Source organism: Suncus etruscus, chromosome 14 (genome assembly GCF_024139225.1).
Source record: "Suncus etruscus isolate mSunEtr1 chromosome 14, mSunEtr1.pri.cur, whole genome shotgun sequence".
In the NCBI taxonomy this organism is placed as follows: domain Eukaryota; kingdom Metazoa; phylum Chordata; class Mammalia; order Eulipotyphla; family Soricidae; genus Suncus; species Suncus etruscus.
This window is the reverse complement of record NC_064861.1, coordinates 8,158,908-8,182,872: the sequence shown is the minus strand read 5'-3', so window position 1 is coordinate 8,182,872 and position 23,965 is coordinate 8,158,908. Positions and strand designations below refer to the sequence as shown.

Below are 23,965 nucleotides of genomic sequence, written 5' to 3'. Positions count from 1 at the left end.
ATAGAAATCTTTGGTAGATTTTAGTTTGGAATTTTCATGGAATTGTCCTCTTGAAAAAAGAAAGACTTAAGATTTATAAAATGCTGCTAAATGAGCTAAAACTCTTAAGCTGAAGTTACTGGTGTTTCATCAAGCTTTTCAAAGTATTTCTATTATAAAATATACATACTTAAATTTTAGTGAGTGAGGAAGGAAATAAAAGCATTATGATACTAGGACTTAGATTATATGTTGTAATATCTTGTTAATATCTCATAGTAATATAAAACATGGAATTGTATTAGCATGTCAAGTTATATAATTTGTAATATATAAAGCTGTTATTAATGTATGTACAAATGTACATGTAAGCAAGTAATCATGCTTTGAAGAGAGCTTGAATGTTTTATGTAAGCTTTGTTCTTTGTCTTTGTTCTGAGAGATCACTCAGTCCTGGTTTTATTTGTTTTAAACTACTCTGATAACTAAAACAGAACATGTCTGTAGAAGGAACTTAGTGTTTTATGGTCAAGGTCAAACTCTGTTCTTTCATACCTGGAAGAAGGGCATTCCCCTTCTAAGGTAAATAGAAGCAGTAAAAGTAATATAGGTAAGCCTACATTAGCTCTCCCTCCCCCATAAAAGTGAAGATATGAGGGGAATTAGATTCAGCCATTTGGCATTTCCATATCATGAAAGTAGATAACTAGAACCTGGGGTTCTTTTGCCTGGGCAAATGTGATGGAAAATTTAAGTGCTGGAAGGTCCCAACTGACATTTTCAACTGTAGTTCTGAAGTACAACCTATGGTGCTTGAGTAGTAGCACTATGCAGAGAGTGAACATTCAGATTGGTGCAGGACTTCTGGATTTCTATGGCTATTGGATGACCACCTGGGGGCCATAAATACCAGTGGTCTTCTTGGGAAGGAAATATCAACATAAGGTTGGTTTGGGAATTGGTAGAACAAAGTGCAGACAAAAATGTTGTGGTGATTTAAAAAAAAATTTTATTAATTGAGAGTTTGTGATGTACAATATGAATAATGATGGCTTCTCATACCCATAATTCCAACACCACTTTCTTCTTAGTCTAACTTTATCCCCCAAGTCCTTTAATTCACCTTCCTTTCAACTCCCACCCATCAACGCATTTATTTGGATCAATTCTCCCATTGTGTTGCCTTTGGCTCTTTATTACTACCTTGTAGTGTAATGTTAAGTTTCACATATAAGAGAACATTCTGTGTCTATTCTTTTCCTTCTTACTGATATCTTCTAGTTCCATCCAGGCCACAGCAAAATGCATGGTTTTGTTCTTCCTATGGCAAGATATATTCCATTGTGTATGCATACTACACTTGTTGATTCATTAAACTTTAGGTTGAGCATTTGGATTGATTACATATTTTTTGTCCTACTAAATGCAGTGATGAGCATAGATATGCACATATCATTTCAAATCAATGTTTTTGTGTTCTGAAGAACAATGCCAAGAAGTGGCATCACTGGGTCATATGGGAATTCTAGTCCTGTTTATGGGGAGAGAGCTCTGTATTTCTTTCCAAAGATGCTAAATTGATAACATTTCCAGCAACAGGGGATGAGGGTTTCTTTCTCACTATAGACTGTTGAGATTAAAATATGAAGCAAGATGGGAACTGCCAGGGCCATCCACATTAAGGATTGGGATCAGCATGAACCCCTCAAAGAGTGTGTGGGATTAGTTCCTCCTGTATGGTCACCAGAATAAGGGCTGGAAGAAATAAGCAAGAGAAAATGACCCTACTGCAAGCCACTGTGGGAAAAGGTATCTTTCCTCCTCCATGGCTAGTCAGTCATATGACTTTTCTATCCACCTAGAATTGTAGAATCTGTGCTTAGCTGTGGACTTGAGGGAGCATAGAAAATTTTCACAACACACTCATCATTGGCCCAAAAGATACTTGATTACTTTATTAGAATAAAACTAGATAGCAATTATCAAATTCATTTATTCTTGTTATCTGAGTCTAACAGCAAAGGAAATTATGAGGAAATTAGATCATTAGTAGAGAATAAGGCAACTTTATCTTTCACCTACATATCAAAATTTAAATTGGCAATTCTACTGTAGCTATGTTACTCACTCAGTCAGATGTCTGTATGTAAAATAGAAAGTGATGGGGCTGAAGAAATGGTACCATGGATAGGGTGCTTGCATTGCATGTGGCTAATCTGGATTTGATTTCCAGCATCCCATATGGTCCCCTGAGTCCTACAGGAGTGATCTATGAGTACAGAGCCAAGAGTAAGCCTTGAGTACTGCCAGATGTGGCCCAAAATCAACAAAATCTAAAAGGTAATAGAGAATCTTCTAGTTTCACCTTCTAAAATACCAGTCCTCCCATATCACTACTTTTATAACTGTATGATTGTGTATTAGATGTTAGTTAATTTTTAACTGATCCTCTTGTATTTTACATATCTATGATTTATTTGTGTAATAAATGTATTTATGTCTTAGAATAGGTGAATTCTAAAAATTTAGCCTTTTTGTCAAGCACTAAATTAGGTGGCGATAATTCAAAAGAGATCAGAATTAGTAGATACCAAAAAACTTCTTACTTGTAAGTAAAAATACTTCCCTTACTTAGTACACTGTTTCTCAATTATTTTCTGTCATGCCCCCTTAGGAAGAAGAAAATATTTTTGCGCCCCCCCCACCGCACAACTGTAAATAGTATCTTTCTTAAAAAAAACTTTAACCTGCAAAACAAAAATATATAAAATAATTAGAACTGATTTTTTAATCAGAGGTGATGTCTGGAGTAATGCCTACAATGAGCACGTTTTGCAATGCATAGCTTTTCGAAGCGGGGTTGGAAGTAGGACACAGCAACTCTCAGCTCCAGAGACATACAGAGACATAAACACGGGGCTTAGCTTTGCCCGACAGTGTTTGCCGAGGTCAAACGCGCCCCCTTTATGGAGCCTCGCGCCCCCCCTGGGGGGGCGCGCCCCACTACTTGAGAACCACTGCCTTAGCCCTATGGCCTCGCTTCAGCTTTCTAGAGTGTCCCTCTTACCTGTGCCTTTTCCGAGGCTTGTCCAGGAAAAGCTTAAATGAAACAGCATCTCAGAACCTGGATGTGTTGGCAGTGAACAGAGACCAGAATAGACACAGAATTGAACCTACTTTCCAGTAGTAGCAGTAATAATGTTCCACTAACGTTGCATTTTAGTAACAAGAAGGACAGGAAATTGAAGAAAGATGTGGTAATTATTAGAAAAATGAAAAACTGGCAGGTGGTCTAGAAGCCAGAGTGGGTGCTTGGCTCTCAGTCCATGTGAGAACAACAGTAAAAAGCCAGCTTCTCGATCCTGCTTCTGAGCACTCAACTGATGAAGAAATAGATCACATAGGGAAAAAGACGTGTTTACGCGATCATAATTTCTATGCTTCAGTTGCAGAGAAGAGTGTCTTCTGTCTGCTTTTCCTCCCCTTTTCTTTCCCTACTCTGTGTCTCAATGGGCCTTACTTAATTCACCCCAGAGATAGTCAGGGGCTGCCTGGGAAGCGCTGCTTTGATTCACACACTTTAATTCTCATTAAAGCAAGTGTAAGTTTGGTTATGGCACGTTGCTTTGAAAGCAGTTGGGATGGTGGCAGACAATGAGAGAGTGTGTGAAAGAAACAACTGGTTCATATTCTGGGAACGCTGCCAGCATTTGATTCAAAACCAGAACAAGTGCTGGCTGTCAGCTGAATCTGTGCTTAAAATAAAAGAAGGCCCGTAAGAGCCCAGATTAACAGGAAGGAGGAAAAATCGCTCGCTGCAATCTTGGTATGAGGAGCTAAAAATGGTGGGTGTTCGCTCTACATTTTCTTTTCTTTTTTATTTTTATGGGACTCTCAATATGATCACAAATAATTCATCTGATAAAATAAGACATGATTTTCCCAGGTCCCAAGTGTTCTATGAGCTATTTCATTGTTAGCGATTATGAAACTGAATTGATGAAGACTAAAAAGGACCAGAGATAGAGTTATAATAAAATGTGGGAAACAAGTTCACAAATGGATGCCAAGCCATGTTTCATATTACCTATTTCCTCGCGTCATCTGAAAATGATGAACTGAAGGTGGCCAGTAACTCCATTTAAATTCTTTTCTTTAACCTCATTAATTTTGAAGCTTGTGGAGGAAGGTTTGAGTTGGGCTCAGATTCCCCGTTAGACTCCAGTAAGAAATCCGTTTGCTACACTAATTAATTGTACTGTAATCAAGTCTGTGAAGGAAATGATTAATCCACATAGGATGGTAATATATGTTCCTTGACCATTTTATCCAGCAGATATGTAAAACTGAGATGTAATTACAAGTCATTTTATGGCTGCATGAAATATTCCATTAAAGAACCATAGCTTGCTAGATTATTGGGGGTTGTTAAATTCACATACTTGGAATGAAGAAGATGCATGTTTTTCAAAACACTTTTTGTTAACACAGAAGTGAGATAAAATGAAATGACTTCCAAGCATAAAAATAATGAATTGAAGTCAGAGCTGTGGTGCAAGCAGTAAGGCGCCTGCCTTGTCTGCGCTAGCCTAGGATGGACCGCGCTTTGAACCCCTGGCATCCCATATGGTCCTCCAAGTCAGGACCGATTTCTGAGCACATAGCCAGGAGTAACCCCTGAGCGTCTCACTGGGTGTGGCCCAAAAAAAAAACAAAAACAAAAAAAAAGAAAAATGAATCAATGTAGGTCTATGTTGCAAAATGATCACAAGGCTAGGTCATCTGCCTAAGTCAACATACATCACTGCTATGTCAAGAGAAATTTATAAACTTCACCCTCCTAGCCTCAAATTTTAGATCAATTATACAAGATTATTGCCCATAGACCCCATGAAGTACAAGATTCATTTTATATCTGAAAGTTTTGTACAACTTGACACATTTTTTACACTGTCTCATAAACTAAATTCTGTACTTTGGTTATATCGCACACTTACTTCCAGCTAATGATGTTAAAATTAAGATTTCTTTGTTGTTGTTGTTGTTGTTTTTGGGCCACACCCAGCTGTGCTCAAGAGTTACTCCTGGGTCTGCACTCAGCAATCATTCTTGGAAGGCTCAGGGGACCAACTGGTATACTGGGTATTAAACTTTGGTCATCCCAGGTCAGTCGCGTGCAAGGGCATGCAAATGCCCTTACCTCTTTGCTATCACTCTGGCCCCTAAAAGGAAAAAAAAAAAAAAAAAAAGGATTCCTGTATGATTTGATTTCACTAACCTTCATAGTACAAGAAGAAGAAACCATATTGAGAACTTTTTTTTTTTTAACCAAAGAAAGCAATAAGAGTCCTCCCTTCTTATCCTGCCAGAACCCAGTCAATAGTTCAGGAATTCAGTGACTTAAACTAGCTTTTGGTAGGGTGGGAAAGCCCACACAATTTGGCCATCTCAGACTTGACCAAGCTGCAGAACTGCTTTGTACTCTTTGGTTTTAAATAAATACAGAGAAATAAACCTTTGCCACAGTCGAATAAACCATAAATCCAAAATTTGACCAGTTGAAGGCTGCCCTGGCCAGCAACCAGCAGCCAAAGGGCCTAGGCTAATTTGCATAAAATTGAATAGATTGGTGCAGCTGCTGTCCTTATTAATACCAAGGCATAATCATGGTCAGGAGACATTCCACCCGCAGCAGAACTACCTCCAAGAAGGTGTCACCCCTGACTTATTGGGACCCTTGGTGGCTGATTTATCATCTCGTAAAGCAAACCTTTTTCTTTTTTTTTCTTTTCTTTCCTTCCTTCCATTCTTTCTTCTTTCTTTCTTTCTTTCTTTCTTTCTTTCTTTCTTTCTTTCTTCTTTCTTTCTTTCTTTCTTTCTTTCTTTCTTTCTTTCTTTCTTTCTTTCTTTCTTTCTTTCTTTCTTTCTTTCTTTCTTTCTTTCTTTCTTTCTTTCTTTCTTTCTTTCTTTCTTATCTGCTAAAGACTATTTCAGTTCTTTCAACAGCATAGACTTAACAAATGTTTCACTGTCTTGACTTATCAACAAGAAAGCATTACAGATACTACTGTAGGCTGTCAGAACTTGGGTAATCTCAATGTGTGGCTAGTAGCCAAACCACTGATTGTACATTTTTTCCAAAGAATTGTGGTGACCTTTTCACAACTTTCTGTGTTGTTTTGTTGTGTTTTTTTTAACACATCTGCAAAGTATTATGTATGATACAGTGACTGCCACCAGTTGCTAATGATGTCACACTTGGCTTTTTTTGTATTCTGTCACCCTGATTTCAATTGCTGGGGAAACTCGACACGGCAGTGAAATGCAGCGAGATGTCAAAAAAGCATGTGCTATGACTTATCACGCCCCCAACATGCTGAGAACACAGACACTATGTAATGCCTGATAGAGCACTTCAGCATCAGGAGATCAACAGCCCCCTCTTTGTCAGTACTACGAAATGAATTGGAAGATCACTGTTGTACAGTCTCTCAGTGAGAAGCGCTGTCAGCAGCTTTCATGAAGGCCATCTGGGGAAAACAAACTCTTGGCCCACAGCAAGATGACGTAATAGACAGGGAGCACTGGCAAGGACCAAGTGGATTATATTAAAAACCTATCATATTTGTTAGTTAACTGTGGATGACAGCATTTGCAGCTCCCAATAAAATGCTTTTATGGTGCTCTGAAAGCCCAGGAGTTTATGGCTCAGAAATACATCTTGAGCTCATCTATTGGTTTGGAATACAGTAGTAGAAGTTTAGTTGTTACTGTTGTTGCTTTGTTTTGCTTATTTTTTACTCTTTTTTCATCCCTTATTGTGCATAGATCTGTAAAGAGAAACTCTAAATGCCCACTAAGCATCACATTTTGTAGGTAAAGTTGAAGATATGATACCCATCCTTTCTTCATCCCTATTATCCAAACATGATTGATTTCAGGATTATGTATTTACCACCACAGCATTCCTCACGCAGAGTTAGATTTGGATGTCTGTCTGCTAATCCTTCAACCCGGGGCTTTTGTTTTAAAATCATACTCAGACACATGATTGAAACATAAAAAACACTTTGTGACTTCTTAGGGGAGAAGAAAATTCATGGTTTCCTCTTCCTATTCACCATTCATTATTATGCATCTCTATGTGAATAATTTTTAAATTTACATCTGCAGTTTTAAATTTGACTTTAAATCTCTATTTAGTAGTGGTTTCTTTCCTATAGAAAAGTTTCAACTATTGTATCATCTTTCTAAACTCTACCTTGAGTTTCATGACATTTCTGTTTTCTAAATTTGGGCTTTATTTCTTTATATCTAAGCCCGTCTTGGTCTCATTAGTAAATCAAAATGAACTGCAAATGCTTTATGTCTTCTTAATAGTTTCCTAGACAATCACTTGATCTCACTAATGTGCTTCTGATTTGAACACTTTAGATGGCCTGTTCACTTTTTATAGTCCTGTTACCTTTGTACTAAAACCAAAGTTTCTAAAGAGAGCATGATATTGAGGCCAGAGAGAGGCAGTTAGAGAGCTTTCCTGGTAAAACATCAACCTGAGTTTGCTCCCTGGCATCTATACCAGAAGTATCTCTTTTCAGGCCTCCTGAGCCTGCCAGGAGTGATTCCTGGGTGTAGGGAAAGGTTTAACTCCTGAACATCAGAAAATATAGCCACCAAACAAAAACAAAAGATTCCATAACACACTTGCATCTTCCCAATCTCAAGAATAAAGCAGCCTAAGTTCACTCCTGAGACTTCTAACTTAATCACTGGCCTCCTGGTCAATGCTGTCCTCATAAGAATAAAGATCAAACAATATGGCATAGTGACAAGATTAGGAATGTGTTATGATGAGGGGAATAAAGGGAAGTAAAGAAATGATAATGAGCCTCTTACAGACATTTGTCTGTGGATCTTTACTTTTTCTTTTTTTTTTTTCATTCTTCTCTGTCTTCTGTTGTTTGCTTTTATTTTGATTCTTCCTTAGACTTTTATGTAGTTAATATGATTAGGCCAGGCTTAGTACAGATACTCCTCGCTTAACGACCAGGTTCCATTTGGTCGTTAAGCGAATTGGTCGTTAAGTGAGGAACTGCATGTACTGTATTCAGTAGTACAGTATATAGTACTTGACAATACAGTCTTCTGAATAAGTAAAATAACGAGAAAGATCAAACTGAAAACTTCCACTTGTTTTAATTTGAGTAGGTCTTGTGATTTACACACAGTACTGCTATGTATTACAGAATATAAAGTTAGTAAAGTAGGTACATTAAAGCACCAAAAACCACAGTACTGTACTGTAGAGTATACAAGATGGAAAAAGGATATTTAAAATAAAATAACGGTGAAGAGATGGTCGTAAGTGCGAGTGGTTGCTAAACAGGTAGGTCGTTAAGTGAGGAGTATCTGTAATGAATCCGACCCACAACAAATCCCCACTCTAAGACATCGAAAGTGTTACTCCAAATACAACAGGCATTTAAGCCACTTGGACCTATGGATTATTAGGCAAGAAAAAAAATCCCAGCAATTCATATAAGTTCTTCAATTATGGGTTAAGTCTGTTCTGGTACAGTAGTAACAACTTTTTATTCTTTCTTTCTTTTTTGGGGGGGGGGGGTATTTGTTTCTGTGTCTCACCTGGTGGTGCTCCAAGGTATCCTGCTCTCTGTGCTATCACTCTCATCTCTATGTACTAACTTTTTTTTGATTGTTTGTTTTTTTTGGGCCACAACTAGCAGCATTCAGAGCTCTGTGCTCTGCTTAGAAATAGCTACTCAGTATACCACTTTCTGCTCTGATGTGGGTGTAAAAATTCTTTTTTTTTTTTTTTGGTCTTTATTTTTTTAAAACAAAAAACAAAAAACCTTCATCAGTGCAACATTCCCATCATCAATGTCCCAAGTGTCCCTCCTCCCCACTCTACACCGGCTTGTGCTCTAGAAAAATCTTTCTATCTCCCTCATTCAGTCACATTTTGTTATGATGGTTCTCAGTGTAATTATTTCTATAACTGCATGCATCACTCTCTGTGGTGAGCTTCACGGCGTGAGCTGGACCTTCAAGTCCTCCTCTCTTTTTTCTCTGAAAATCATTGCACAAAATGTCTTTTATTTTTCTCAAAACGTATAGATGAGTGAAACCATTCTGTGTCTATCTCTCTCCCTCTGACTTATATCACTCAGCATAATAGATTCCATATACATCCATGTATAGGAAAATTTCATGACTTCATCTCTTCTGATGGCTGCATAATATTCCATTGTGTAACTGTACCACAGTTTCTTTAGCCATTCATCTTTTGAGGGGCATCTAGGCTGTTGTAAACAGCACTGCAATGAATATAGGTGTGAGGAAAAGAATTTTTGTATTGTATTTTTGTGTTTCTAGGGTATCCCTAGGAGTGGTATAGCTGGATCATATGGGAGCTCAATTTCCAGCTTTTGGAGGGATCTCCATATCGATTTCCATAAAGGTTGGACTAGATGGCATTCCCACCAGCAGTGAATAAGTGTTTAATTCTCTCCCACATCCCACCAGCACTGCTTGTTCTCATTCTTTGTGATATGCACCAATCTCTGCGGTGTGTGATGGTACCTCATAGTTGTTTTGATTTGCATCTCCCTGATGATTAGTGATGTGGAGCGTTTTTTCATGTGCCTTTTAGTTATTTGTATTTCTTTTTTGTTATAGTGTCTGTTCATTTATTCTCCCCATTTTTTTATTCTGTTATGTGCTAAATCTAGAATCAGGTAGCAGAATGTTCTGTGCTCTAAATTTTCTTTTCTAGTCTAGTGATAGTCTTTCCTTCCTCTCCTACCAAGTGGCATAGTAGGGCTGCAAGAATAGACCTGGTGAATGTTGAAAACAAGAAGGCTCAAACTTAGAGCTTCCAGCTGGTGGGCAAAGTCTTTTAATCCACTGAGTCATCTTTGAGATTCTAACCCAGATACTTTTGAATCACCAGTCTGGGCCACAAAATTTCTTACTGTTGCTTGAAACATTGCATGTAGTATTACTATTATATGATACTGATATGTAGTTTCTTATTATAAATGGTGTTTTTTATGATTCTGTGACCAAAAAAATATTTCTCCTACTTTCATCAATTCATAAGTATAGAAATGTTGAAACATCTCCATTCTGAAAGGTTGTTGAGATGAGACAATACACTGTTCCCCTAGTGTATGTTGCTTCATCATAAAGTAACTATGAGGCTGCCATCATCTTAATAAACATTCTTATATTACAAACATTCATTTTTATTCTGTTACAGGATTTCAAGTTGCCAGAACTTGCTTCCTCCTGTCACTATCTTTCCAGCAGGCTGAATACTCTGCTATTCAGTGGCACCAGTGGGCTTCCTTTGCAATTCACCCACCATGGTGGTTTGTTTATAGATTTGTTGAAACTAGACTCTGAACAAGTATTTCCTGTAAATATTACCCCACGTTGTGAAATCACCCCATACACAGTATTTCAAACCCCAGGTGAACATGTTTTACACAGGTAACCACAAAAAATTAATAAACCAAGTCAGTCAGGAAAGTTCATGGAGTTATTTTGCTTCTTGCCTCTGTGATCTCTCTGTGCTCAGGTCAAACTGAAACCTGTTTATTTTACCAGTACAAATTCAACTGGCTGGGGTGGGTCCAGATGGAGTTTTACATATCAAAGTGATAGGAGAAAAGAGAAGAGGAAGTTGGGGAATACCCTTGTTTGGGGTAATAGCTGGGTGTCATCTAACAATGTCCCATAGACCCCACATTATGTTTTCTTTGTACTCTGGGCCCAGTAAATGGACAAAATCATAGTGTTCCAAGGTAAAAACAAAAGAGAAATACTTATGAGGAATGGACTCTCCCTATCTTTGCATCATAGTTTTTTTTCATCTATATCTTAAAACACATCTTGTTTTCCTATGCTTCAAAAGTCTCCCCAGAAAACATTCCCATGATCTTCTTTCTGCGTCTTTACAAGGGCTCAAAATCAGTTTTTGCTGTCAACAAAGTAATGAATAAATTAGTGATTTTATGGTAATAATTTACTGCCCCATGTTTATCTACCAATGGTTGTTCACTATCTCTCTAACAAAAGTGTTCTGTTCACATGAACTCAAATAGTAAGACATCTAAAATGGTACAGGACTTCTATTTCTCCTGGAGAGTAAATATTTTATATTTGGCCCTTTCTGCAAGACAGAGCATGCAATATCTATCTCTGTATTCTTCAGGGCACATTGAGAGTAGCTGAAACTAGACAAACAGAAATGGTTTGAGGATGAAATAATATTAAAGATCCTAAGAGTAGATGATCCAACAAAAAACACAGTATTACTTCAATGTTTTGAATAAACACGTTTACAAATAAGCATACATAAAACCAATATGGCCTCTTGATGGCCCTATTGCTAAATATTTTATTCAAATACTATTTCTAGTCTGGTTCATTTCTTGATTTAAACATCATCTAATAAAACCCAGTCTTTTCTATGCATGCAAAATAATTCATAACATTAAAAGCAATGTTGTTAATTTGAGGACAAAGTAACAAAGAATATCCCCAAACCTGTTCCTTTCACTCATTATCCTGCAATAATATGGTCCCTTTTGCCCTTTCTTTCAATGTTACTTTTATCTTGCCATGTGTGGTTCTTTCTACACATAAACTAAAGCATTGGGAATAAATATGATATGTATTTTCCATTCCATGGCTTACATGTCTTATTCAAGTGTTTTTTTTTTAAGTGCCAATGATCTACAGTTTTGCACCTGCTTGCCTCAGACTGTCTTGATATAAATAAATAAATCTTCAGAAAATACTTTCCTTAGTATCTTCATTCCTTGTGAGAACAAACTAAATGGCAAGCATTCTGGGGCTCACCAAACCTCCCTTACTGCCAAGAGGGGGTGCTGGCTCAAGTCTACATGTCCTCCTATTAAAAAGGTGAACTGCAAAGTAGATTCTGAAAAGTTAATCCTTATAATTTAAGCGCTTATTTGTTCCACATGAACTAACTTCCAGATTGTTACTGAAACAAATTTTCTTTTATTTGTGTATTCAAATAAGTATGATTCACTTAAAAAGCAGTCCCACGGAACCACATTTGCATATCCTAATTAGTTTAGCATGTTCATTTTCCATTCACATGTTTTTCAAATAAATGCTTTTGAAGAATAGCAAAAACCTAATGAACATCTGAGGCTGTAAGTTCACAAAAAAAAAAAAAAAGGAAGAAAAAAGAAAGAGCTGACATACATACTAGCTAAAAAAAGACAAGAATTTCAATGTGTGCCACAGAGGATGTGGATTTGATTCCTGTTTCCTAAAGGAGACTTGATTTGTGTTCATTGTGGACCAGGATGTGGGTGGTTTCAAGACCAGCTCACCCATACATTTGGATAACCAAAGCAGGGGCTAAAAGGAAGTAAGGGCTCTGTAACACATGAAGGACTTATCAATTGGGGAAGAATAGTTGATGGGCTAGAATGAGCTAAAGAGCAAAAAATAAAACATGTCAGCAGGAAATTATGAGGTGAGAAAAATACCTATTCACAGGAAATAAAAGTGCAAGATTTTATCTCACAAACATACTTAAAACATGAGAGAATTGTGGGAGTACAAGCCATTTACTGAATCTTATTGTGGGATATGACCTATGATTTCTTTTTCTTTTTAGAAAATAGAAATAAGGGATGAAGGGAGCTTGTGGTTCTTAAGCATGGTTTTCCATACTTAACTATCAACTGGGGATGTAGCTCAATACTAGTCAGATCAATAATGCTATAAGTTTGACCCTTGCATTCCAAACTAATAATGACAATTGTGGCTTTATAATTATCTGCCTAAATTTATTTCTAAATGTCACTTAAACTAAAAAATTATACCAAAAAAATTAAATAACACAATATGGAATGCCTGTTAGTTACTAAGTGTTTTGATCCCATTATCGCACGGCTTTGCTAAATTTGACTTAAGGTCCATATATCCATTTTTGTAAGTAATGTGGGGAAAATAATGTTATTTAAATGCTTCTCTCCTTTCCCATCTGAGTTATTTTTCATCTTCTTCTCTTACTTATAAGAAATACAGGAAACAGACTCTCATTAACATTTTGTCTTAAACTTTTTATTGAGTCCATTATGAATCACAAGTCTTTCACAGTTCTATTTCAGGCATATAGTGACATTGAATTAGGGCCATTCCCACACCAGTGTTGATGTGTTGATCTTCCTCGACCGTAGTTCCCAGCATGCATCCTACACCTCCACCCTTAGCCCCCTTGACTACTAGTATAATGGATCCATTTTGTGTTTAACTTGTTATAGTTTTGGTCTCTTGATTCTATTGTTGTTGACTTTGGCTTGGGTATTTAGTTTTGACCTTTTTTTTCTCAATGCACCTGAGACCTCTTGGCCCCTGTGTCCCATCCACTTTTTTTTCTCCTTAAATTTTCAATCAGTCAAAGTCATGAACAAAAAATGGCTTTAGTTTCTCCCTCCCCATATTAATTTACACTCATAGCATCACCCATATCTTTGGATTTGAGTCCTCATCTAATGCTTCCACCTGATCTTAATCAGTAATTCTTTTCCAATCCTGGATTTCAGAAAGAAGTTATCATTGAAGATCAAGTTACATTATCTCTCATTTAAAAGTAAAGCAAGTAAATTAAGTTAAGCAGGAAATTCATTGTAATAATCAGTCAAAGCTCTTGTCTTGGGATATTTTTCTTTTGGCTATTTAAAATGTAAAGGCCAGTCAAATATGTAGAAACAATGACTGAATTTGTGAATAAATGGTTCAGTCTGCATAACATACAAGTGAATTTTTCTTAAATTTTTACTGTACCCAGTGGTATTTAGGGACACTCCTGGCAGTTCTTGGGGGGCCATTAGATGTTGCTAGGATAAAACCAGAGTTACCATGTACAAGGCAAGGGCTTTAACCCCTGAACTATATCTTCATCCTTCAAATAGTATCTTTCATAATGATGAAAATTTCAAAGTAACCTAGAGTAAGTTGCTCCTGGTTCTCTGGACACATTTCTGTTATACTTCAGGACTGCACAGGCTACCAGCTACATTTGTGAGAGCAATTGTACTAACAAGAATAATCTTGAATTATCTTGACTATGAGAGATAGATGTTCTAAGATGGTATTCACTTTTTCTATAGAATTAGGATTAAATAGATAAGCTCTGCTCTCATGGAAATATGAGAATAAATTATTCCTAAATAAAAGCATCCTGTTTAGTGAAACCCTTCTTCTTCTTCTTCTTCTTCTTCTTCTTCTTCTTCTTCTTCTTCTTCTTCTTCTTCTTCTTCTTCTTCTTCTTCTTCTTCTTCATCTTCTTCTTTTCTTCTTCATCATCTTCTTCTCTTCTTCATCTTCTTTTCTTCATCATCTTCTTCTATTCTTCTTCTTCTTCTTCTTCTTCTTCTTCTTCTTCTTCTTCTTCTTCTTCTTCTTCTTCTTCTTCTTCTTCTTCTTCTTCTTCAGTTTGGGCCACACCCAATGACTCCCAGGGCTTAGTTACTCCTGATTATGTGCTCAGAAATCGCTCCTGGCTTGGGGGGACTCCAGGGGATCAAACCGCGCTCCATCCTAGGTTAGCATGTACAAGGCAATTGCCCTACCATTTGTGCCACTGCTCTGGCCCCCAAAACCCATCTTATTATGATCAAAATCCAACCTACCTGGAAAAGATATACAAAGCACTTTCTTTTTTATTATGCAAGTGCATAATCATATTTAATTTTATATTAAGGAATGAAAAGAGATATCCCCCAGACTTTTAGTTTGACTGTGCTCAGGAGTTACTCCTGGCTCTGCCCTCAGAGATCACTCTCCTGGTGGTGCCTGGGGTATAATATAGGATGCCAGGGATCAAACCAGAATCAGCCAAGTTCAAAGCAAGTGCCCTGCCTACTGTACCTATGGACATAAGGGCATTTTCACAGGTAATGTTGGGGAATTTATGTATAACCCTTTGATTTTGGGCCACCCTACCTGTGCTCAGAGATTGTTCCTGGATCTGCACTCAGGGATGACTCCTGGCAGGGCTCAGGGGACTGACTTGGTGCCCTGTACAGGCAACTGACCCTGTATAAGGTGTCAATGATCAGACTTGAATCAGCAATATGCAAGGCAAGAACTTTAACCCTTGTACTTTCTCTGAAGGTCCCCTAGATTCCAAAACATCAACCAAATATGAGCTTTAGTATGGGATAGAAGACATATGTTTACACTGGTGGAAAAAATTTTTTATTTTATTTTCATTTCCTCGAACAAATGGAATGTTGACAAAAGCCTGGGAGTTAGCAAGAGGGTAGGTACACATGGGAGAGGATCTGTCTTCCAGATGAGCCCAGGCTAAGTGGTGTCATGTTGGAGAACTCACCCAACTCTGTGCTGCTGCTTGTGTGAGAAATGAAGCTGCGGTGCTTGGCAGTTCTCATCAACAATGTGTCATGGCTGTGATGGGACAATGCTGTGCAGCAAAGCTTTCAAACAGAAACACCCAAACCTGTGAAGTATGTGTCTGTGATTTGTACCTGATGCTCTTCCCAGTAGATGCTCAAGCCCATGGCTTGAAGGGTGCATCTGCTTTATAAACATAATGTTCTTTCTTGCTCTGTTGAAGCCCATTGATGTTGAAGAGAGCAATCAATTTCTGAGAATAGAAAGGTTTGTTTCTCTCCCTTCCTTCCAGATGCAACCATGAGAACATGTGGCATGTTCTTTATGTACAACACTAGACATTCACAACATTCAACATTCATAACCAACATAAATTTTATCTACAAAGGGAAAAGGCATTGCCAACATCCTTACCACTCCTATCTTTAAATAGAAAAATGTGGTTTCACTCCCACAACCAGAATCATTCTAGAGACATTATAAATTTCACAAAGACAAACTCTTATCTCTAATAATAGTTTAATTTATTTTTCAAATGAATACCAGATGCATCCTTCCCAGTTTGTACCAAAGATATAGACTCCCTACAACACAGTTGTAGTTAAGAGAACAAGACCAATTTGGTGTTGAGTACACTTAGTTACATCATGTCCACAATATGCTTGCCTCATTGGCCATCTTTATTATGTTTTATAATAAATCATATGGGTCAAAAGGAAGAACAGTGTTACCTGGTATATTCATTGAGAGAAAGCAGAGCTGATGTAGAAAGTAAGATATAAAACTCAATGGAGAAAATACTTATCATATTTTTGAGGTGGAATGTATATGTATGTATTTGGAATAGGTTGTGTATTAGATTGCATTATTTTATAGGTTGTAGCAAGTATATATTAGTTTATAGTATTTATTACAAAAATGAAATAAATAAAGAACTCTATTGATTTCTATATATAAAAATTAATATATTAAAAATTAGGAGAAAGTACTTTTATCCATATCAATGAAGCACACAGCTGAACTCTTGTTAATATAAAACTTAAATAATCAAGGCATAACTCCCCACAAATAACTAGCAATTCATCAGATGCAGAAAATCTAAGTCAAATGTATTTTGACTTTTTCACAAAAAGTAAAATAGTGAAATCTAAAACACTGATTTTATTTTTTGTTGAAGTGACCAGCAAATTTTATCTTATTAACAGAAAGACATAGAAATTGGAGAAGAAATCATGGAGGTAATAGTAGAGAAAATAACAGGGAAAAAAATAAAATTAGTTTATTTTAATATGTATAATATGTGTGCTATAAGGAACTAGACATAAATATGTCCAAAAAATTAAAAATTCAGAGTAGTAGGTTAGGAATATAGTTGAGGACAGGTATAGAGGTTTTTGGCCAACAAGCCAGCATAAAAAAATGAAATGGGAGAAAACCATTCTGAAAATAGTAGCATTTAATGACCAGGCAGACAAAAAAGTAGATAATGGTAAACTGTGAGGAAAAATTATATGGCAAATGAGAAATGATAGATGCAGCTATAGGAGAGAAAAATCACTTCCTCGGTAACAACTGTGCAATTTTCTTTGCATGGCTGACGTTTTGGCTTAAGCCTGGGGAAAAAGTGGAAGTCAAGACATTTGGACAAAAAAATTAGGGAAAAGGGTAAAACTTAAATTAGAGTTCAAGTTAAGAACCATGAAGGCAATAGATGTATAGCAATGTGGCAGGCTACAAAATCATCACACAGAAATCAATGGTCTTTTTATACACCAATAATGATAGGGAAGAAATGGACATTAAGAAAATAACTTGAGATCCTGGCTTCCGGCTCTCTCTCGATCCTCTCTTGAGCTGGAGGCTAGCTCTAGCCGGCATGGGGTTGGGGGAGACCCCATGTGGAAGGCCTTCTCCCTAACTTGGGTGCGCTGGGAGCCTTGATAGGCTCCCAGCCTTCCCCTCTTCTGCCCCTGGCTTCCAGGCCTTCTGGGGTGGCAGCCCAGGCGGCCAGACAAGGTTGGTCCTAACTTGGGGTGTGCTGAGATTTGCTTGGTTGCGCTGTTTGTCACTGGCAATTTCTGACCACTCTGCATATGGAAAATTGCGCGGGGTCTAGTGCCCCTGCGCGCACTGCATATATTAAGAGTATTCCTTATCTTTATGTTATGTTTTGCGTATCCAGAATGTCCATGTTGTATTCTGCCCTTTTCCACACCCCTTCAAAGCTCATTTTTACTCCTTAACTCTCTCACCCCCCCCAAACATCACTAACCCACATTACTCTTTTTAACTTCAGTATTGCACAATTCTAATCACAGACCAAAGCCATGCATTGTGTGTAACAATCCCAAACTGTTTCAAAAGACATAAAATGGACACTTTTTTTTTTCTGCATAAAAGACACAAGATCAGTCATAATGGTATTTATTCGGTACTTCTGATGAGATAATAGTATAATGTCAACCATGAGAAATAAAAATAGGCCCATTTGGGGACAGAGGATCACACACACGCATGGACAAGCATTTTTCATAGGGAGGGGGGAAAGATGGTTCAGAACATGTACAATATGGAGCTGGAAGTCCAATCCAAAGCTACCAACCCCCAATCCCACGGTTTCAACTAGTGACAGAGAATTACCTATGTTCCTCAAATACACAATCTTTTAAACCCTAGACTCTTTAACAAGAAATACTAAATGACCAACCAGGTGCTGGTAACATTCTGATTTGTAATTTGCCCAGGCAATCTGACAGAACTGTCTGAAGGAGACTGGCAGTATCACTTTGGAGTCATACTGCTAATTAGCCTTCAACTATTATATAGCACATGAGAAATAACACAAAATGGACACTTTTGTATTTAGAATATTTTGTGTTTTTTCCCTGACAACTATAAGTCTTACTAAATACTCTTTTATACAGTGACGATTCTAACCACTTTTTATCTTCCCTTTATGAGCTGTTCAACAAGGAATTTTAGTGAAAGAGTCCCCCAGTTTATTGCTTATGATTGAACCATGTCATGGGGATTATTGGACTTGTTCTTATGGCCCCCATATGCACCAATAACGCCATGTGGCATTGCTCCTTTTTTGTATAGGCACATTAAAATGAGAAAATACTATACATACAAATAAGATCCTATCTAATAGAGATTGGAATACACAAATCTTGTAGTGCAAAGGGACCTTACACCCTGAACATTGACATAATGACCTGGCACGGGCCTCAGAAGAATGGGCATTCTTCATTCACCCCTGATCTAGAGAAGACATCCACGAAACATCCAGGTTTGTCTATAAGATCACCTGGAAGCAATCCTCTACCACGGAAGACCCTACCATTGCTCAGACATCGACCTGCTCAAAAGAGACTTCCCTTAACACTGAGAAGACTTAACAACAATGACCTGCTTACAGGACAGGGCTTTCTTCATTGCCCTTTAATGGTGAGGTGTAACGAGAGGACGCTCCACATCCTGACTTCTATGTAGGATATGCATATTCCAGGATCTTTAATACAGAAACATGATACCAACAACAGAGACTGTATGAAAAGTGTGTTGGCACTACAGACAATGTCTTGGATTGGACGATCTAACTTGCCTGGAGCCTAGAGTTGGTCTTGTGCCAGGAAACTTCAGGGTTGGGGTCTCTTTGTATTTAGGCCAAGGTTATTTCTTTCCATGCCTCTCATATTTTGGTGGGCCTATGCAAACAACAATTGCCACTCTAACATCGTTTTTTACTGTGCTCCTTTGACTCTAATCCTTAAAAAAAAACCCACTTAAAATTTGAGGTTAACTTAAGCTAATATGCATGTACAGGGAAATGTAAAAAATACTATGCCTCTAATGTTTAATGGAATTACATAAGTTTTATGGCTTTAGATTGCCTTGTGTGCTGTTAAGAAATATTATAATGTGTTACAATCTGGGGACTTGAGGGACAAAGTAATTGTACATGGATTCTATTTTGTTTGTCTTAATGTTCTTTGGCTGAAAGTTTCAAAGTTAAGATATCAGCAATGGGGACTTCTTCTGAGAATTATGTTATGGGTGATTGTCCTTCCACTGTAACTTTACCTTGTCCTCTTTCTTTGCATCTTTGTGTTCTCATAATTAAAAATAAAAAATTATAAAAAAAAGAAAATAACTTCATTCACATTAGTGTCACACAAACTCAAATAGTCTTGGAGTCAACCTGACTAAAGACATGAAGGACATATACAAAGGAAACTATAAAACCCTGCTCCAAGAAATAAGAGAAGACATTCTGAAATGGAAACAAATATCCTGCTCATGGATTAGCAGGATTAACATTATTAATGGAAGTATTCCCCAAAGCATTGTACATATTTAATGCAATCCCTCTAAAGATACCCATGACATTCTTCAAAGAAGTGAATCAAACACTTCTGAAATTCATTTGGAACAATAAATACCCATGAATAGATAAAGCACTCCTTAGGAAAAGAATATGAGAGGCATTACTTTCCTTAACTTTAAACTGTATTACAAAGCAATAGTTATCAAAAAAGCATGGTGTTGTAATAAAGACAGACACTCAGATCAGTGGATTAGGCTTGAGTACTCAGAGAATATTCCTCAGATATACAGTCACCTAATTTTCGGTAAAGGAGTAAGAAATCCTAAATGGAGCAAGGAAAGCCTCTTCAAAAAGTTATGTTGGGCACAACTGGTTTAGCCACTTGCAAAAAAAGTGAACTCAGACCCCCCAGCTAACACCATGTATGAAGGTAAAATCTGAATAGATTAAAGACCTTTATATCAGACCTGAAACCATAAGGTACACAGAACAACACATAGGTAAAACACTCCATGACATTGCAACTAAAGGCATCTTTAAGGAGAAAACAGCAATTCCAAACAAGTGAAAGCAGAGTTAAACAGATGGAGATACATTAAGCTGAGAAGCTTCTGCACCTCAAAGGAACTAGTGCCCAGGATACAAGAGCCACCCACTAAGTGGAAGAAACTATTCACCCAATACCCATCAGATAAGGGGCTAATATCCAAAACATAGAAGGCATTGACAGAACTTTACTAGAAAAAAAATCTAATCCAATCAGAAAATTGGGAGAATAAATGAACAGACACTTTGTCAAAGAAGAAATACAAATGGCCAAAAGGCACATTAAAAAAATGCTCCACATCACTAATCATCAGGGAGATGCAAATCAAAACAACTATGAGGTACCATCTCATGCTACAGAGATTGGCACACATCACAAAGAATGAGAACAAGCAGTGTTGGTGGGGATGTGGAGAGAAAGGAACTCTTATTCACTGCTGGTGGGAATGCCATCTAGTCCAACCTCTATAGAAAGCGATATGGAGATTCCTCCAAAAACTAGAAATTGAGCTCCCATACTATCCTAGCTATACCACTCCGAGGGATATACCCTAGGAACACAAAAATAGAACACAAAAATCTCTTCCTCACACCTACATTCATTGCAGCACTGTTTACAATAGCTGGACTCTGTAAACAATCTAGATGCCCCTCAACAGAAGAATGGCTAAAGAAACAGTGGTACATATACACAATGGAATATATGCAGCTGTCAGAAGAGATGAAGTCATGAAATTTTCCTATACATAGATGTACATGGAATCTATTATGCTGAGTGATATAAGCCAGAGTGAGAGAGAGATAGATGTAGAATGGTCTCACTCATCTATGGGTTTTAAGAAAATTAAAAGACATTTTGCAGTTATTCTCAGAGAAAAGAGAGGAGGGCTGGAAGGTTCAGCTCAGGACAAGAAGCTCACCACAAAAAGTGGTAAGTACAGTTAGAGAAATAATTACACTGAGAACTATCATATCAATGTGAATGAATGAGGGAAGTAGAAAGCCTATCTAGAACACAGGTGGGGTTAGGGTGGGGAGGAAGGAGACTTGGGACATTGGTGATGGGAATGTTGTGAAGGGGGAGTGTTCTTTACATACATGACTAAAACCTAACTACTATTATATTTGTAATCAAGGTGTTTAAATAAAGATATATAAAAAAAGAAGAATCATGAAGGAAACAAGTACTTGACATTTCTGATGTTTCCAAAACTCCTTGTAGAGGCTCGGATGTGGAGATGGGGGAAGGAGATAAGGCAGGAAGACATAGTGATAGGGAAAGGTGAGGAGAACTTTGGTAGAGTGACAAAGGGAGAAATGCGAGCTGGGTAATTAGATGGTTTTACAGAGCTCTTGGGCATGATTATTTTAATGTGCAAGCGGGGAGAATGCTGGAGGAGAAGCCAGCTTCCAAAATTCAATAGATCTGGAGAATTGGGGTAGGGATTTAACTTCCTTAAGTCTCTGTTCACAGTGGAGGAAGCACTGGACAGGGAATCTGCAGATTCCACTCAGAGCCAGGCCCATAAGTAACTGACTCAAGGGGGTCAGAGATATTGTACAAGCACTCGCCTTGCTACTGACCCTGGCTCAATCCCCAGCATCTCATGTGGTCCCCCAAACCCTTTAGGAGTAATCCCTTAGTATCTAGGAACAAACCCTGGGCACTATCAAGTGTGGCCAAAAGTCAAAAAGAAAAAAAAAGAGTAAAGAGAACAAAAAGAAAGAAAAGAAAAGATTAGGACTAGAACCCATCTGTAAATGGAACAATTTAAATTAGAAGAAAAAATCTGGCCTGGGAACCTAGATGTACTCTCAGCCCTCTATTGCCTCTGTTTCCAGCACTGCAGATGAGGGGAGGAGAAAGAAAGTATTACACAGAAACAATGGATGAGCCAGAGGCATTAATAACTTTTATCTGAGCCACACAGATGACGTATGCTGAGAAGCACCAGGAAGGAGTACCTTTGCCTCCAGAGGACCACGTTTTTTTAATATCTGTGGGAATCATCTATCTCTATCCCTCCTCAAGATATGAATATAGTGGTTTTGAACCAGCACTGGAGAAATGCTACAGTCAGCTGCAAAAACCAAAATGTCATTAGCAGCCTGACCATCTTAATCCTGCTCATTATTTCTTGGATGAGGAAAAAAAACTCCCAGGAAGTGCTCAGGAGCCCAGAGGCTCTAAAGATGTTTGAGAAATCAATTTGCTCAGTGGTTCCAAGTTAAGGCTTAAGGAAGGATCTCATAATTCTCAGGTTCTGTAGTGATTACCATTCCATAATGCTTAGGGGGCTATCAGAGGCACCTGGTTGGTGCTCAGGGAACCATATCATGCCAAGGATGGAGCTAACCACACTCCTAATCACCCCCATTATCTTTCTGGCTCTCAATTTTGCAGCGATTGCTCACTTAGAATAGCCATCTTCAGAAACAAGTAGGTGATGCAAAGTTACGTGATAGTAACTGTCCAAAGCCTTTGCTATATACTTATATTTATACTTATATTCCAAGAGAAAAGCAAAGAATCTAGATGAAGGAAGCCTTCAAATCTGTCTCAACTGGACTGGACATCTCCCGGAATCCACCTAACTCTCCACTCAGACCCATACTGGATCTCCAAACTTTTTTACCTACCCCAGATTCCATCCTCACCCCCATCCCCACAAGCAGAAATTTCACTCCTGTGGCTGGGTGGCTTATTTGCATATCAGTCACCTTTCTTAGCTTGGGCATCCATACCATGATTGGCACAATCTTTCTATTCTGCCCAGGGAGACAGATTTGAGTAAGACCAAAAATTAAAACACGTTGTAGCAGAAGACCTGCTGATGAATACAACATGTTAAAGTTCTGCTTGGCTCAAAAAATAAAAGTCGTTTCAGTTCATAAAAAGCAGACACTTGCTATCTTTTTACCTTATCTCCCAATGTGAGATAATCACAACCAGCTTCTTGAAATCTCCCACTTGAGAGGATTCGGGGTCGACAACTGTGTGATGTGGCCCAAGACATGATGAATACTGGCTAAAAGCCAAGGAGCTTGCACCTTGGAATTCCAAAGGAATTGGGAGGGATACTATTTTTCCAAAGTCATTGGAGCTCTGCCATGAGAAGAGCCCACTAGGGATGGGTGGGAAGTGGGTGCAACCCACATGTCTGTCACATAAGACAATGTCTTTTTAAAAAAATGAAAACTTTTTTTTAAGACATTGATCATAACGGCACACTGTATGCAGGATTTGCCTTTGAGATTCTTGTCTTCTCTTCAATGTGAGTGAGCATGCCTAGGAACTACCTCACAGGCAGAATATGTCCCTGATAATTTTCTTCCCCTAGAAACTTCTTCTTTGATCATAGTGATCAAACTGTAGTGCTTAGAATGGAAGAAATGGTACCTGGTGATGTTAGAAATTTTGAGTCTTGCAGCGGTTCATTGCTTTCAGAGCACACCCTCATAGTCAAGATTTTCTTCAGAATTGGGGGATTGCGATTTTTCCCGGTGCGTGGCATTTTATTTTATTTATTTATTTATTATTTTTGCATGGCATTTTTAATAGCACAAGGTATTGCTTATCTATCCGTGTAAGTGAGGTAGTTTTGTTCCTCACATTTGATCTTCACAGCTTTGAAAATAATAAGTTGCCCTACTATAGATACATGGAAAGTGGAGAAAACTCCA

The 23,965-nt window shown here is 37.8% G+C and overlaps 1 non-coding gene across 1 annotated transcript; it reads right to left on the bottom strand.

The window, feature by feature from the left end:
- Positions 1 to 18,161: 18,161 nt before the first annotated feature.
- On the bottom strand, positions 18,162 to 18,285 carry LOC126029339 (small nucleolar RNA SNORA19). The gene has a single exon (XR_007502953.1). It is a non-coding gene; the product is annotated as a small nucleolar RNA SNORA19 (small nucleolar RNA).
- Positions 18,286 to 23,965: the final 5,680 nt, after the last annotated feature.